Source organism: Balaenoptera ricei, chromosome 12, assembly GCF_028023285.1.
Source record: "Balaenoptera ricei isolate mBalRic1 chromosome 12, mBalRic1.hap2, whole genome shotgun sequence".
Classification (NCBI taxonomy): Eukaryota; Metazoa; Chordata; class Mammalia; order Artiodactyla; family Balaenopteridae; genus Balaenoptera; species Balaenoptera ricei.
The window spans coordinates 16,682,666-16,698,653 of NC_082650.1; the positions used below are offsets into that span (position 1 = coordinate 16,682,666).

At 34.7% G+C, this 15,988-nt stretch overlaps 1 protein-coding gene across 4 annotated transcripts in view; it reads right to left on the bottom strand.

Moving 5' to 3' along the window:
• The window catches only part of TAB2 (TGF-beta activated kinase 1 (MAP3K7) binding protein 2), an 83,685-nt gene that overhangs the window by 47,048 nt on the left and 20,649 nt on the right, over positions 1-15,988 (bottom strand). For 2 of the 4 annotated variants that reach the window (XM_059941022.1, XM_059941023.1), the window contains exon 2: positions 11,912-12,060. The exons of the other annotated variants lie outside the window; for them this stretch is intronic. The gene's annotated coding sequence lies outside the window, so the exon portion shown is untranslated. The remainder of the gene's footprint in view (positions 1-11,911; positions 12,061-15,988) is intronic. 4 annotated transcript variants of the gene reach the window in all.

Consider the following 15,988-nt stretch of genomic DNA (forward strand, 5'->3'; position numbering starts at 1 on the left):
GGGTTTTGTTTTTTTATTTTTTGACTGTATTATTTTCCATAGTATGGTGTTTTTTAGGAACACATATGTCAAATTGTAACAGAACTGTTTGTACTGCAAAGCCCCTGACCTCAACAACGGTTACTCAATTCCCCAGGATGTCTAATTGGAAGGTAGAATGTTTCAACTTAACATATTTGGTTGTCAATATGATGTTAACAGTTTCTTATTACTAACTTTAACTTGTGTCTCTCTGTGGACTGGCTGACAGGATCAGACTGTGCAGTGAGTTAGCTATAACTTTTTTAAAGTTAAAGCAAGTTTTGAAACTTTTTGGCCTCAATGAAGATTTCAGAATTCAACTTAAAAAAAAAAAAAGTATTACCTTCCTAATTACATACACTATTTTAAATGTCTTTTTCATTATTGGTGTAGTATGTAAGTATCTCATCAAATGCCAAGTAGGTAATAGTTGATGCACTTCACATCTGATTAACTTTAAAAGAATTTACAAATGTCATTAATTGAATATGAAAAATCTCAAAATTAATTTTAACAGCAAATTTTTAGAACTGTATTTCTTGGAGCATGATATTACATCTTTATTAAGGCAAAGCAAACTTGCTGCCCCCCAAATTCTATAATATCAAATTATTTTCCTAAGATTTAAAATGTAAGAATTATAGCTATGGCAATTAAAAATCTAAAATTCAAATACTATCATCATTTACAATTAAAAACAGGATAAGTATAATTCACCTGTAGCATAAACTGTAGCATAAAACAGCTGTAATACTGAATCATTTTACATAGATATTTGCAAAAATAAAATAACAGAAATACACCAAGTTAGTCACCTAAATGCTACTTACTTTAAGTTACCTATCATGTTGAGATTTAGTGTTAGTTAAAAGCTTAAAGGGAACAAAGGATTATGTTACCAGAAAATGTATTTCTCAATTTTATAAGCCTACAGTAATTTATTTTCTAAAGAAAAACAGTAAATATTAATAACTGAAGTAACATAATGATCCACATTACCTCCTCTTAAAAAAAAACTTCCCAAATTTCTCATTTAATACACTGCCTCAAGTTCATTGAACGCTGACCATTTCTTATGGTTAAAAGGCTTACCAGTTATAAGTTCCTCTAAAAGGAATGTGCAAGTCAGCCACACTTGGCAATTTATGTATTGTGGTTTTGTGGTGAGTGCTACCATTTTCTAAGGATCAAGAAAAGTGCAATAAATCTAAGGCAGAATGGTTATAATCCATCAAAACATATTATATAACTAACTACCTTGTGTGTATTTTCCAATTCATACCCCATTATTATCTTTCAATACATTAGGGCTTTAAGATGGAAACAAAGTTACTTCTGAGTGTGCCCCTTTTAATGTAATTTTTGGCTAATGCATCCTGTATGCAAATATCTTTAAAAGAAAACATGATATAAATATGTGATATGATAATAAGCTCCTATTTATGGGTAAAAGGGAAAAAAAGAGGAGAAAAGGAAATGAAAGCAATTGAAAGAACCAGTTTACATCTTACATCAACCATAAACATTTGGAATGAACTAACAGTCTCAGTGATATGTGAAAATTATAATAATTTGGTTAAAATATTAATCTAGAATGGCATTTTAAGATGAAGATTCAGAGAAAGTTATAAGAAGTTTCACCAACTGATCTCCATGCAGTTTCAACCCCTTCCTTGACCCCTGTTTTTTCTGTTCATCTCATCTAACTTTGCCCATCTTCTTTCTACTGTCATGGCCCTTAGCTGACTTCTCCCCAGCATAGACTGCTGGCCAGATGCTAGGTCTGTGTGTGTGTTATGGCACTGAGAGTGTGATGATTAACTTCATGAGTTAGACACAGTATAAATGCACAGTTATTCTCGATCTCCAAAACCTTTAATAACTAACAAATAGTTAAATCAGTAATTTAAAAATCATATACATACACTTCATTGGTAATTGACAACTGTGGTGAATCATGAGACTGCTAAGCCTGCTAATGGAGAAAATACATAAGGATCTATGTGCAAAGGAAAACATTTAAATGAAAGATTTTATTACTATAACAGTATTCAGAATCTTCAAAAGAAATTATAGTGTATTTAAAATGAGTGGTTAAAACAGTGAAACAATATTAAATTGAATCAACTCTCTAAAAGAAAATAATTTTGTTTTTTGTTATGTGCCAGTCTTTCAAATCTAACACTACAAAACTGTTGAAAAGTTGGCTATTAATCTTGTTATAGTTATGGGGAATGAATTTTATATTAGATGGTCAAGAATAATCTCAAAACTGTACAGAAACTTCTATCTCAGCAGATTTATTACATATAAATCTATTTCACAATTCTCCAATTATAGATACCCTTAGGGAATACTCAATATTTTTAATTGTATAAAATAGCTGAATAAAGAACCAGAAATCTCATTATACCATACTTATCCATAAATCTAGAGACTTCCATAATAAGAAATATGAACTGCAAAAATATATGAAAGTGATCATCTACTTAACATTTTGATTTATGAAATGACACGTTTTCTAATGTATTATTGTTATATATTATACTTGCATATGTACTATATAGTATACATATTTTGCTTACTCAATAAACATTTGTTGAGTATCTGCTACTCACTCTATATGATAATGGGTGCTGAAAATATTAAAATTAATAGAAGCACAGTTGCCTCCACTCAAGAAATTTACATTTTAGTAGGGGAAGACAATACATCAACAAGTAAATATAATAACTGAATTGTAACTGAGTTGTGCTGCAGTATACATGGGAAACAAAGAAGGGACCCATCAAATCTGAGGGAAGTGGAGGATTTAAGGCAACGATTAATTAAAGAAGGCAACACCGAGACAGCGGAAGCAAGAAGAACTACAATCCTGCAGCCCGTGGAACAAAAACCACATTCACAGAAAGATGGACAAGATGAAAAGGCAGAGGGCTATGTACCAGATGAAGGAACAAGATGAAACCCCACAAAAACAACTAAATGAAGGGGAGATAGGCAACCTTCCAGAAAAAGAATTCAGAATAATGATAGTGAAGATGATCCAGGACCTCGGAAAAAGAATGGAGGCAAAGATCGAGAAGATGCAAGAAATGTTTAACAAAGACCTAGAAGAATTAAAGAACAAACACCTAGAAGAATTAAAGAACAAACAAACAGAGATAAACAATACAATAACTGAAATGAAAAATACACTAGAAGGAACCAATAGCAGAATAACTGAGGCAGAAGAATGGATAAGTGACCTGGAAGACAGAATGGTGGAATTAACTGCCGCGGAACAGAATAAAGAAAAAGGAATGAAAAGAAATGAAGACAGCCTAAGAGACCTCTGGGACAACATTAAATGCAACAACATTCACATTATAGGGGTCCCAGAAGGAGAAGAGAGAGAGAAAGGACCTGAGAAAATATTTGAACAGATTATAGTCGAAAAATTCCCTAACATGGGAAAGGAAATAGCCACCCAAGTCCAGGAAGCGCAGAGAGTCCCAGGCAGGATAAACCCAAGGAGAAACACACCGAGACACATAGTAATCAAAGTGGCAAAAATTAAAGACAAAGAAAAATTATTGAAAGCAACAAGGGAAAAACGACAAATAACATACAAGGGAACTCCCATAAGGTTAACAGCTGATTCCTCAGCAGAAACTCCACAAGCCAGAAGGGAGTGGCATGATATATTTAAAGTGATGAAAGGGAAGAACCTACAACCAAGATTACTCTACCCGGCAAGGATCTCATTCAGATTCGATGGAGAAATCAAAAGCTTTATAGACAAGCAAAAGCTAAGAGAATTCAGCACCACCAAACCAGCTCTACAACAAATGCGAAAGGAACTTCTCTAAGTGGGAAACACAAGAGAAGTACAGGACCTACAAAAACAAACCCATAACAATTAAGAAAATGGTAATAGGAACATACATATCAATAATTACCTTAAACGTGAATGGATTAAATGCTCCAACCAAAAGACACAGGCTTGCTGAATGGATACAAAAACAAGACCCACATATATGCTGTCTACAAGAGAACCACTTCAGACCTAGGGACATAAACAGACTGAAAGTGAGGGGATGGAAAAAGATATTCCATGCAAATGGAAATCAAAAGAAAGCTGGAATAGCAATACTCACAGCAGATAAAATAGACTTTAAAATAAAGAATGTTACAAGAGACAAGGAAGGACAATACATAATGAATGATCAAGGAATCAATCCAAAAAGAAGATATAACAATTGTAAATATATAAGCACCCAACATAGGAGCACCTCAATACATAAGGCAACTGCTAACAGCTATGAAAGAGGAAATCGACAGTAACACAATAATAGTGGGGGACTTTAACACCTCATTTACACCAATGGACAGATCATCCAAATGGAAAATTAATAAGGAAACACAAGCTTTCAATGACACAATAGATTAGCTAGATTTAATTGACATTTATAGGACATTCCATCCAAAAACAGCAGATTACACTTTCTTCTCAAGTGCACAAGGAACATTCTCCAGGATAGATCACGTCTTGGGTCACAGATCAAACCTCAGTAAATTTAAGAAAGTTGAAATCATATCAAGCATCTTTTCTGACCACAATGCTATGAGATTAGAAATCAATCACTGGGAAAAAAAAACGGAAAAAACATAAACACATGGAGGCTAAACAAAATGTTATTAAATAACTAAGAAATCACTGAAGAAATCAAAGAGGAAATCAAAAAATACCTAGAGACAAATGACAACAAAAACGCGATGATCCAAAAACCTATGGGATGCAGCAAAAGCAGTTCTAAGAGGGAAGTTTATAGCTATACAAGCCTACCTCAAGAAACAAGAAAAATCTCAAATAAACAACCTAACCTTACACCTAAAGGAACTAGAGAAAGAAGAACAAACAAAACCCAAAGTTAGCAGAAGGAAAGAAATCATAAAATTCAGAGCAGAAATAAATGAAATAGAAACAAAGAAAATAATAGCAAAGATCAAGAAAACGAAAAGCTGGTTCTTTGAGAAGATAAACAAAATTGATAAACCATTAGCCAGACTCATCAAGAAAAAGAGGGAGAGGACTCAAATCAATAGAATCAGAAATGAAACAGGACAAGTAACAACTGACACTGCAGAAACACAAAGGATCATGAGAGATTACTACAAGCAACTCTATGCAAATAAAATGGACAACCTGGAAGAAATGGACAAATTCTTAGAAAAGCGCAACCTTCCAAGACTGAACCAGGAAGAAACAGAAAATATAAACAGACCAATCACAGGCACCGAAATTGAGACTGTGATTAAAAATCTTCCAACAAACAAACGTCCAGGACCAGATGGCTTCACAGGCGAATTCAAATCAAACATTTACAGAAGAGCTAACACCTATCCTTCTCAAACTCTTCCAAAATAGAGCAGAGGGAGGAACACTCCCAAACTCATTCTATGAGGCCACCATCACCCTGATACCAAAACCAGACAAAGATACTACAAAAAAAGAAAATTACAGACCAGTATCACTGATGAATATAGATGCAAAAATCCTCAACAAAATACTAGCAAACAGAATCCAACAACACATTAAAAGGATCATACACCATGATCAAGTGGGATTTATCCTAGGGACGCAAGGATTCTTCAATATACACAAATCAATCAATGTGATACACCATATTAACAAACTGAAGAATAAAAACCATATGATCATCTCAATAGATGCAGAAAAAGCTTTTGACAAAATTCAACACCCACTTATGACAAAAACTCTCCAGAAAGTGGGCATAGAGGGAACATACCTCAACATAATAAAGGCCATATATAACAAACCCACCACAAACATCATTCTCAATGGTGAAAAACTGAAAGTATTTCCTCTAAGATCAGGAACAAGACAAGGATGTCCACTCTTGCCACTATTATTCAACATGGTTTTGGAAGTCCTAGCTACGGCAATCAGAGGAGGAAAAGAAAAAAAAGGGATACAAATTGGAAAACAAGAAGTAGAACTGTCACTGTTTGCAGATGACATGATACTATACACAGAGAATCCTAAATATGCAACCAGAAAACTACTAGAGCTAAAACAATGAATTTGGTAAAGTTGCAGGATACAAAATTAATGCACAGAAATCTCTTGCATTCCTATACACAAATGATGAAAAATCTGAAAGAGAAATTAAGGAAACACTCCCATTTACCATTGCAACAAAAAGAATAAAATAACTAGGAATAAACCTACCTAAGGAGACAAAAGACCTGTATGCAGAAAACTATAAGACACTGCTGAAAGAAATTAAAGATGATACAAACAGATGGAGAGATATACCATGTTCATGCACTGGAAGAATCAACATTGTGAAAATGACTATACTACCCAAAGCAATCTACAGATTCAATGCAATCCCTATAAATTACCAATGGCATTTTTTACGGAACTAGAACAAAAAATCTTAAAATTTGTATGGAGACACAAAAGACACTGAATAGCCAAAGCAGTCTTGAGGGAAAAAAATGGAGCTGGAGGAATCTGACTCCCTGACTTCAGACTATACTACAAAGCTACAGTAATCAAGACAATATGGTAGTGGCACAAAAACAGAAATACAGATCAATGGAACAGGATAGAAAGCCCAGAGATAAACCCACGCACCTATGGTCAATTAATCTATGACAAAGGAGGCAAGGATATACAATGGAGAAAAGACAGTCTCTTCAATAAGTGGTGCTGGGAAAACTGGACAGCTACATGTAAAAGAATGAAATTAGAACACTCCCTAACACCATACACAAAAATAAACTCCAAATGGATTAGAGACCTAAATGTTAGACTGGACACTATAAAACTCTTAGAGGAAAACATAGGAAGAACAAATCTTTGACATAAATCACAGCAAGATCTTTTTTGATCCACCTCCTAGAGTAATGGAAATAAAAACGAAAATAAACAAATGGGACCTATTGATACTTAAAAGCTTTTGCACAGCCAAGGAAACTACAAACAAGATGAAAAGACAACCCTCAGAATGCGAGAAAATATTTGCAAACGAATCAACGGACAAAGGATTAATCTCCAAAATATATAAACAGCTCATGCAGCTCAACATTAAAAAAACAAACAACCCAATCCAAAAATGGGCAGAAGACCTAAATAGACATTTCTCCAAAGAAGACATACAGATGGCCAAGAAGCACATGAAACGGTGCTCAACATCACTAATTATCAGAGAAATGCAAATCAAAACTACAATGAGGTATCACCTCATACCAGTTAGAATGGTCATCATTAGAAACATCTAGAAACAACAAATGCTGGAGAGGGTGTGGAGAAAAAGGAACCCTCTTGCACTGTTGGTGGGAATGTAAATTGATACAGCCACTATGGAGAACAGTATGGAGGTTCCTTAAAAAACTAAAAATAGAACTACCATATGACCCAGCAATCCCACTACTGGGCATATACCCAGAGAAAACCATAATTCAGAAAGACACATGCACCCCAATGTTCACTGCAGCACTATTTACAATAGCCAGGACATGGAAGCAACCTAAATGCCCATCGACAGACGACTGGATAAAGAAGATGTGGTACATATATACAATGGACTATTACTCTGCCATAAAAAGGAACGAAACTGTGTCATTTGTAGAGACGTGGATGGACCCAGAGACTGTCATACAGAGTGAAGTAAGTCAGAAAGAGAAAAACAAATATCGTATACTAATGCATATATGTGGAACCTAGAAATATGGTACAGATGAACTGGTTTGCAAGGCAGAAATAGAGACACAGATGTAGAGAACAAATGTATGGACACCAAGGGGGGAAAGTGGCAGGGAGGGGGGTGGTGGTGGGATGAATTGGGAGATTGGGATTGACATATATACACTTATATGTATAAAATGGATAACTAATAAGAACCTGTTGTATAAAAAAATAAATAAAATTCAAAAAAGAAGAATGATGACATGAAAAACAAAATGATTACAAGATTATAATTAAAAAAAAAATAAAATAAAGAAGGCAACACCTAAGCTGGGTTTTGGAAGATAAAAATGTGTTCGCTAGATGGTCAGGCAAGAGGGAAAGAATATTTCAAACATAAGTAGTTGTCTGGGAAAACAGTTTAAATGTATGGCAAGTTTGGGAAACCACAAGTAGCTGGTTAATGTTAAAGTGCAGGGAGTGAGACTAACAGGGAGAAAGTGTGATAAAGGATGAGGCTGAAGAAGTAGGGTAGGCACGGGCATATCCTGGATGATCCTAATTGCTTTCCTCTGCACCATATGTGCTGAATCCCACAAGTCAGCAAGAACAACATGCCTCTCACTTTCCAGATTCAGATAATTTATCTCTGAAGTTCCAATCCCTGCCTGGTTCTGTGACATTCCACCAAGTCCCAGAGGTGGGCATGCATTCATTCAGCAACATTCACTCTGTGCCATTTAGCGGTGTATAAGCTGCAGTGCAGATCAGGAGGAAGTGCCTAAAACTTAGGAATTAAGGAGAGGCAGGAGAAACTTCACAAAGAATGTAGTGCTTGAACTTAGCCATTACAGATGAATTATAAAAGTCTTGCAGGATATCACTGACTACTGTTTGTATTTCGGGAAAGACCATGAAAGAATAAATTTGAAGAATTATATCTGTAGTGTAGAAGGGAAGTGAGATAAGGCTAAAAAGGTGGAAAGTTTTCAGTGAAAAATGTACAGATTCTAGATAATGTAAAAGATCTAAGAAAATTCTACTGGCCTAGAACTTTCTCATAAATGTGATCTACTTTTTGGTTCACCAAATGGATATCTGGGATCCATTCCACAAACACTGCCCACTATAAGCCTGGTAATGTGCTCTAAACATGCAAAGATGAATAAAATATAGTCCCTGCTTCTGAGATTATAAATTAGTAGAATTCAGATTTATATTGGATTTCTTATAGCATATATTTGTTATCTAACTTCATCCTCCCCACATGTGAAGCAGAGAAGACAACTGGTAAACCATTTTTTTTTTTCTTTTTAACTGAAGAGAATCATGGAAAGACGTATTAAGAGATATATCTACAGTTCCAACTAAGTCAGTAGCAGAGCAGTATTCTAGGCCAGCAGTTCTCAACTGTGGTGTCACTACCCAGTGCTAGCGCAATCAGTTGTAAATGAAATTTGTTGCTGATCATTAAGTACCAGAGCTCTATAACAATATAAAGTATCTAACCTATGGACAAACACATGTGTTTAAAGAGGAGCATATAAGGATGTCACTTCAGTGTATATTACTAAAAGAACAACCTGAATGACCATCGAGGAATGAATAAATAAATTACTGTATAGCAATACTAAAGAACATCATACAACTTTTTTTTTAAGTGGAGTAAGATATCCAAGTAATTATATGCAAAGACCTATAAGACATTACTGAATGAAAAAAGATGCAAGACCCATGTATAATGATACCCTTTGTGTTAAAAAAAAAAAAAAGGATACAAAAAAATTTTTAAACAGATTATTTTTATATGAACGCACAGGAAATGCTCTGAAAGGATACACACTAATGAGAGTCGGCTGGGTAAAGGGACACATGGATGGAAGATGGTCCAAGGAGATTTAGTCATCTCTGTTATGTTTTAATTTTTTATAAGAATATATATTCATGTATTACTTGTATAATTAAGCATAAACAATTGAGCTTAAAGCAGAATATTTTCCCTGTAAAGTTATTTCCTACATATTTCCCCATAACACTACTAGTATTCTGATATGTGGGTAGGAGAGTAAGAGCAGAATAGAAAGAATTATTTGAAAGCACCTGAACTGAGCCAACTCAATGTACTTTCAAATAACTCAAAGCCTATCAATGCTGAAACTGTTACCGATACAGTTAGCAACTGCAACAACGCTCTATCATCAGGAGTCCTGACAGACGAGATTTAAACGTCCATACATAAAGGTGGACAAGAGCACTCTCCTCTGAACTTATAGCATAATCACTCTGGTTTAGCACTCACTACAGGCTGGGCTCTGTGCTGAACGCTGTTAACCTGTATTATTTCAATTACTTCTTACAACATTCCTGTAAGGATTAAATGAGAAACTGCAGGTAAAAACTCTTCACACATAATGCCCAATCACATAACAATAAGTGTTGTCCTTTATAGGTGTTACTACTGCCTAATCTCTAACCTTATCAAGTTTCAGCCCTCACTGTACAGCAGTCAGCTTTTCAAAAGCCTCACTGACTTAAGTGTGCCAATGCTAAGAAATCTGCAATGGAGTCTCATTACCTACTGAACTAAATCCAAACTCCTTCATCAGACATTTGAAAGCATGTGTGACACAGCTCCATCACCCATCATATTCTTCTGTACCCTACTATTCTGTAGGCACACTGGAGTGCTCACAATTTTTAGAATATATTATATACTTTGACTTCCATAACTTAGGAATACTCTTGTCACTCTCGCTAAAGAGTTCTATCTACTCTTCAAGGTTCTGTAGAAATATTACCTTCTCTACAAAGTTGATTCTCTCTGGCACTCTGAAGTACATTGTTTGCACCTCTATTATGATACTTTTTTTGTATTACTTGTTTGTAAGCTGACTGAAAGCAAGTTTTATTTATTTTTATATCCCTACTGTGCCTAGCACAGTGTTTTATACACAATTTGCATTTAATAATGTAGAAAACTTTCACCATTACTCATAGCCCCAGTGATAACCAGTACAACTTGAAATTCAGAAGCAATTCTCTCTAATTTCCCCTTCAATTCACCTACCAGTGGTAATGACCCTATAGTATCTCTGGTAGTAACTCTTTCCAGTCCTAATTCAACACTCAGTGAGATATAATTATTTCCATACGAAACAAATGAAGTGGCACATAATCAGTGACCTAATGCTGACAAGATTGGCTGACATTAAATTCATTATGCATTAACACTGGAGGAAGGAATACAAAGCATAAGCTAGAATATTAGAATCATCTTTTAAAATCACAATTGGGATATAAAATTCCTCTGTTCAATTTTGGGTAATCTCTAACCTAACTGAACTGAACTTTAAAATCAAAGGGTGTGTAAGGTCATCTACCCATTTAGTAAATAAAGTCACCTTTTATGGATTAATTATTTCTAAATCTATACAAATTGGTAAAAGCAGTAAATGTCCTTAAAAGCTAACTGACCTCAGCCCTATGACCATTCGTAAGTGGTTTTTTCTCGGTTAAAATCTAAGGTAGCAAGAAACCTCAGTTTTTAGTTTTGTTGTTAAATTTCACGACATTCCAACTACTAATGACTTTGGTTTCTTTTGAGCAATCAAGTAAAAACATAGCAACTACTAGTTATATACTTACATTTAAAATATAATTAAATTCTTCAGGCGAAAGTATTACATAATACGTTACTTGATTCTATCCAGGAATCTTACTTCTTCCAATTTTTGAAAACCATATTAACTCTTTATGTGAAGGCATTCGTAGTGTAGAATAGTTGAGGATCTCAGGACAGAGAACTGGTTTCATTTAATTCTCTAAACTACTTGTACCATATGTGAACTTCTTAAAGGAAGACAGTTTTGTTGTTAACTGTTTACTTTTCAATGAAGACCAGAGTACTTTTTGGAGATTTACAGGGCTTAACTCAATAGCATGTCAAATCTATTTTTCTTAAATTGTTTTTGCATTAGTTTGCTACTACTAGCAAACAAGTTAAATTAGAAATATTCAGGCAAAGGTACATTAAAGTCAATACTAGCTGCATGTTATCTAGGTGTTAGGGATGTTACCAAACTTTAAAGCAAGATGACCACAAGTTTTGAAAGTAAAGTTTTGGTTATTATAGATTTCATAGTAAGGCAGTTACATGGCTAAGCTTGGCTGGTACCATGGACTTTAGCATACCTGGAAATAGAAAAATTCAAATGGTAGCTGTTCTTGATTGGCCCATTGCCATTTTTGCAGCTTACAAATTTTTAATTAAGTAACTGCAGTGAGCTCATCTCTACTGGATACTTCTTTTCCAGGGCAGGTCCAGGAACTGGGTCTGGAGCCTTGAAAGCAGAAGAGAAACTAGAGTAAACTAGAGGTAGGCAGAACAAGAAACGTGACCAGATAACATTGAGATCTAATAGCAGTGAGGTAGTCCCCAATGTCTCTCACATGAAATATTTTTAAGTGGAAAAGAATCTCTTAAATTACAAGTTACCAGAAGATGCTATCTGCATTAGTTCAGTCATTGTCTTAATCTACACAACTCCACTCTGAACTCCCAATTCTAGAAACTAAAACAGTAGCCTTTATGAAATCTCTATTGGCTTTTAGCAATAGACTGTCCAATATGGGACCACAGAGTATAAAAGAACGAGAAAAACAACAATAAATTCATTTTCATTGGTAAAATTGGAATTGTAAAGTCCTCGTTTTCAGGTCACTTTTCTCTTTTGCTATCTTATTTCCAATCATCTTCTAATTGTTCCCCTAAATTCCTACAATCAATTCTCAGAGGTTTCTTAAGAAATGCTTTAGATATATCCAAGCAATGAACTGAATTTCAAGTTCCAATTTTTAAAAATACTTCGTAATTCTTAAAGAGGGAGGCAAAGAACAGCTCATAAGATGTGGTTCTTAACCACACTGGAAATTCTTTTTTCCATTACCAAAACAGATTCAATGATTTTTTTTTTTTTTTTGGTTAGGTCCACATTATTTAAAAAAACACACACACGCAAAAACTTGCAACTACAAAGGTTACAGAAATGGTAGGCTATTAAAAATGTTAGACTGTTGTACTAATTAGATTACTAGGGCCTGGAAATGATGTCCTTATGTTTGGTGAGCTGATACCCTTAGAAGTCTCTCTCTAAGAAACGAATCAATCCCACAGCAGTCAAAATAAACTGAACCCTCTGCTGCTGTCAAATGATGGGAGATTGTGAGAATTGTAACAGGACAAAAAAGTAGTGAAGACAAGGATTCAAAGAACTTAACTCCCTGCATTTCTAGTAACTAGAAACACAACAAAGCAAAATAAAATGAAAGTAGTTTTTAAGAAAAATGTCAGTTTTCCACCTTTTGTGATGGCATGTTGCAGGTGAAAATATTCAGGTAGAGAAAGATCTAGGTTCAAATCTGGTTCCAGTATAAACTAAAATGCTGCAGAAGTTTCCGGTCTATTAAATGGGATACCATCCCCCACCTCACTGGATTGTCATGAGAATTAGCACCTAACGACCTGGCACACAGTAGGTATTCAATACATTTTTCTGCATAATGGAACATTATTTTTTTGTTCTAAACATATGAGTATACTTAAGCTTTCATTTTCATAAATGCTAAAGCAACAGCTGTGTAACAAGCTTTAGGTTTAAATAACTCAACTGTGTCACATCCTAAGAGATATAACTGATTTATCAACACTGATTTCAGAACAAAGCAAATGTAAGAACGCTCAGTTCTGAGAATTGATGATAAATAAAAATATAACAATTTACATTTAGGATATAAAGAGAATTAGTGGTAAACAAGTAAGTAGACATGTAATTCTTCCTCCTCCAAGTAAAGGAGAAAATACTTTTGTCAACAGGTTAAAAGGTTATAGATCTGGGATACAGTGCCTTTTAAAAAACAAAAGGAATCAATATATGATCTAACTAGGTCTTTAAGTCAGGAAATGCTTTAAGGGCAAAGAAAAACCTTACATTTGAGCAATAATTTTCCTCTTACTGATAGAACAGTGGGTTCCACACAAAATTATTATTTACCAAATATGGTTCAAAGATCAGATTACACCTTCCCTGGCATTACCAAGTAATAGAACATTATCGCAGGCCACAAGGAATTTTAAAAAGAAAAAGAAAAAAAAAATTTCCTTAAAGTTACTCGAAATGTATTCACTGCTACAACTTTATTTCAAATAGTTTTTAAAAGTTAACATGGAAAAAGTCTTACTCAAAAGAGATTGCAATTTACTTAGAGATGATAAGATTAAACTAAATTTTGCCAGAAGGCAAAAAAAAAAAAAAAGTATTTAAAAATGAGGATTCCTATTCATTAACCCATATGGATAGACTTTCAGTTTAAAGACATCAAGAAAAACACTTTTATAGACAAACCATTAATTTTTGTTTTTATTTTATAACTACTATCATATTGAAATCTCATTACTCAAATAATGTTTCAGTTGATTCTTTTGGATTTTCCAGATATAAAATGTCATCTACAAATAAATGTGCCTCCTCCCTTTCAATAATTACACTTCCTATTTTGTTTTTTGGTCTAATTATATTGGTCAGCATTCCCAAGACAATGTTATGTAACAGTAATGCTGGCCAGACCTTTTTTGATTCATGACTTTTAAAAAGGAATTTAGTATTTCACTAAATACTAAAATAGGAATTCTAGTATTTTACCATTTCTAGTAACAAAATGCTGGCTTCCGGTCTGAGATATATAAAATCTAGGCTATGTTCATTCGTCTTGTTTCACTAAGCATTCTTATTAGAAATAAATGTTGATTTACCTTTTTTTTGATATCCCTCAAGATATTCATACCCCCCGTGACCTACTAATAAGACTTAATTTGATTTATCATTATATTCCTAGAGTGAATATTACTCAGTTATAGTATTATTCTGTTAATGTAATGCTAGATTCCATTTGACAGTTTTATTAAGCATTTTTTGCACCAACTTTTGTGAGACTGATGTGCAATCTTTTATGTTCATATTTTATGTTAAGCGGCTTTGTAAAAAGAAACAGGAAGCTTACCTTTTTTTCTCTGTGTTCTGAAATACACAGCTAATTATCTGGTGCTTTTTGCAGGAAAGAGTCTCATGTCAGTTAAGACCAGCATTTTCATTTGTGGCTCCAGATCCTATCCCTTTCTTTCACATTTCCACAACACCCTTTCTTTTCAATCTCTCACTTCAATCTACGAACCTGTTTAAGTCTTCACCATCTTAAACATACATCCATGAACACATTTGTACCACAAAAACTTTCCTTCCCAGTTAAGTCTTGCTCAGCAAGTATTTATTCACAAAGCTATTTATTAAAACTGCTACTCTATTCAAGGCACTGTGAAGGAACTGCAGTTCCGGCCCTCTATTCCTAATCTAGTAAGGAACACAACCATGCACACAAAAAACTGCAATAGCAATGCAAAGAATAAACAAGCTATGCCAGGCCATCGCTCTCTTACCATCTGTGCCTTGCCAAACTTCTCTACTGAGTAGTTATGTTATGGTCTCAAATTTGTTTTAATCTGCCTTCAAGTTTCGTCCCTTGATAAGTTTTATTCAAATCACCAAATCCAATAACCTCTTCGGGAGCCTTACCCACCATTTTGCAAAAACTTTGCGGCTTGTTTCATATTTTTTTAATAAATCCAATTAGATCTTCAAATGTATTGTTAAATTTTGTTTTTTAAAAGGAAGTTCATAGAATATTTTATTCTTTAAAAATTTATTTATTTATGGCTGCGTTGGGTCTTCATTTCTGCACGCCAGCTTTCTCTAGCTGCAGTGAGCTGGGGCTACTCTTCGTTGCGGTGCGTGGGCTTCCCATTGCAGTGGTTTCTCTTGTTGTGGAGCATGGGCTCTAGGCGCACGGGCTTCAGCAGCTGTGGCATACGGGCTCAGTAGTTGTGGCTTGCGGGCTCTAGAGCGCAGGCTCAGTGGTTGTGGCGCACGGGCTTAGCTGCTCAGTGGCACGTGGGATCTTCCCGGACCGGGGCTCGAACCCGTGTCCTGTGCACTGGCAGGCGGATTCTTAACCACTGCGCCACCAGGGAAGTTCCCATAGAATATTTTAAGTTTTACTAGGCACTTTTAATTCACCATATCATTTGATGCTCATGAAAAACCACCCAGTAAGGCTAGGTAATTATTACTCTCATTTGCAAGGTTCAGAAAAATACACCAATTTACTGATTATCAAAACTCCAATAAGCAGCAGAGTTAGGGCCAGAGATGTATTTGT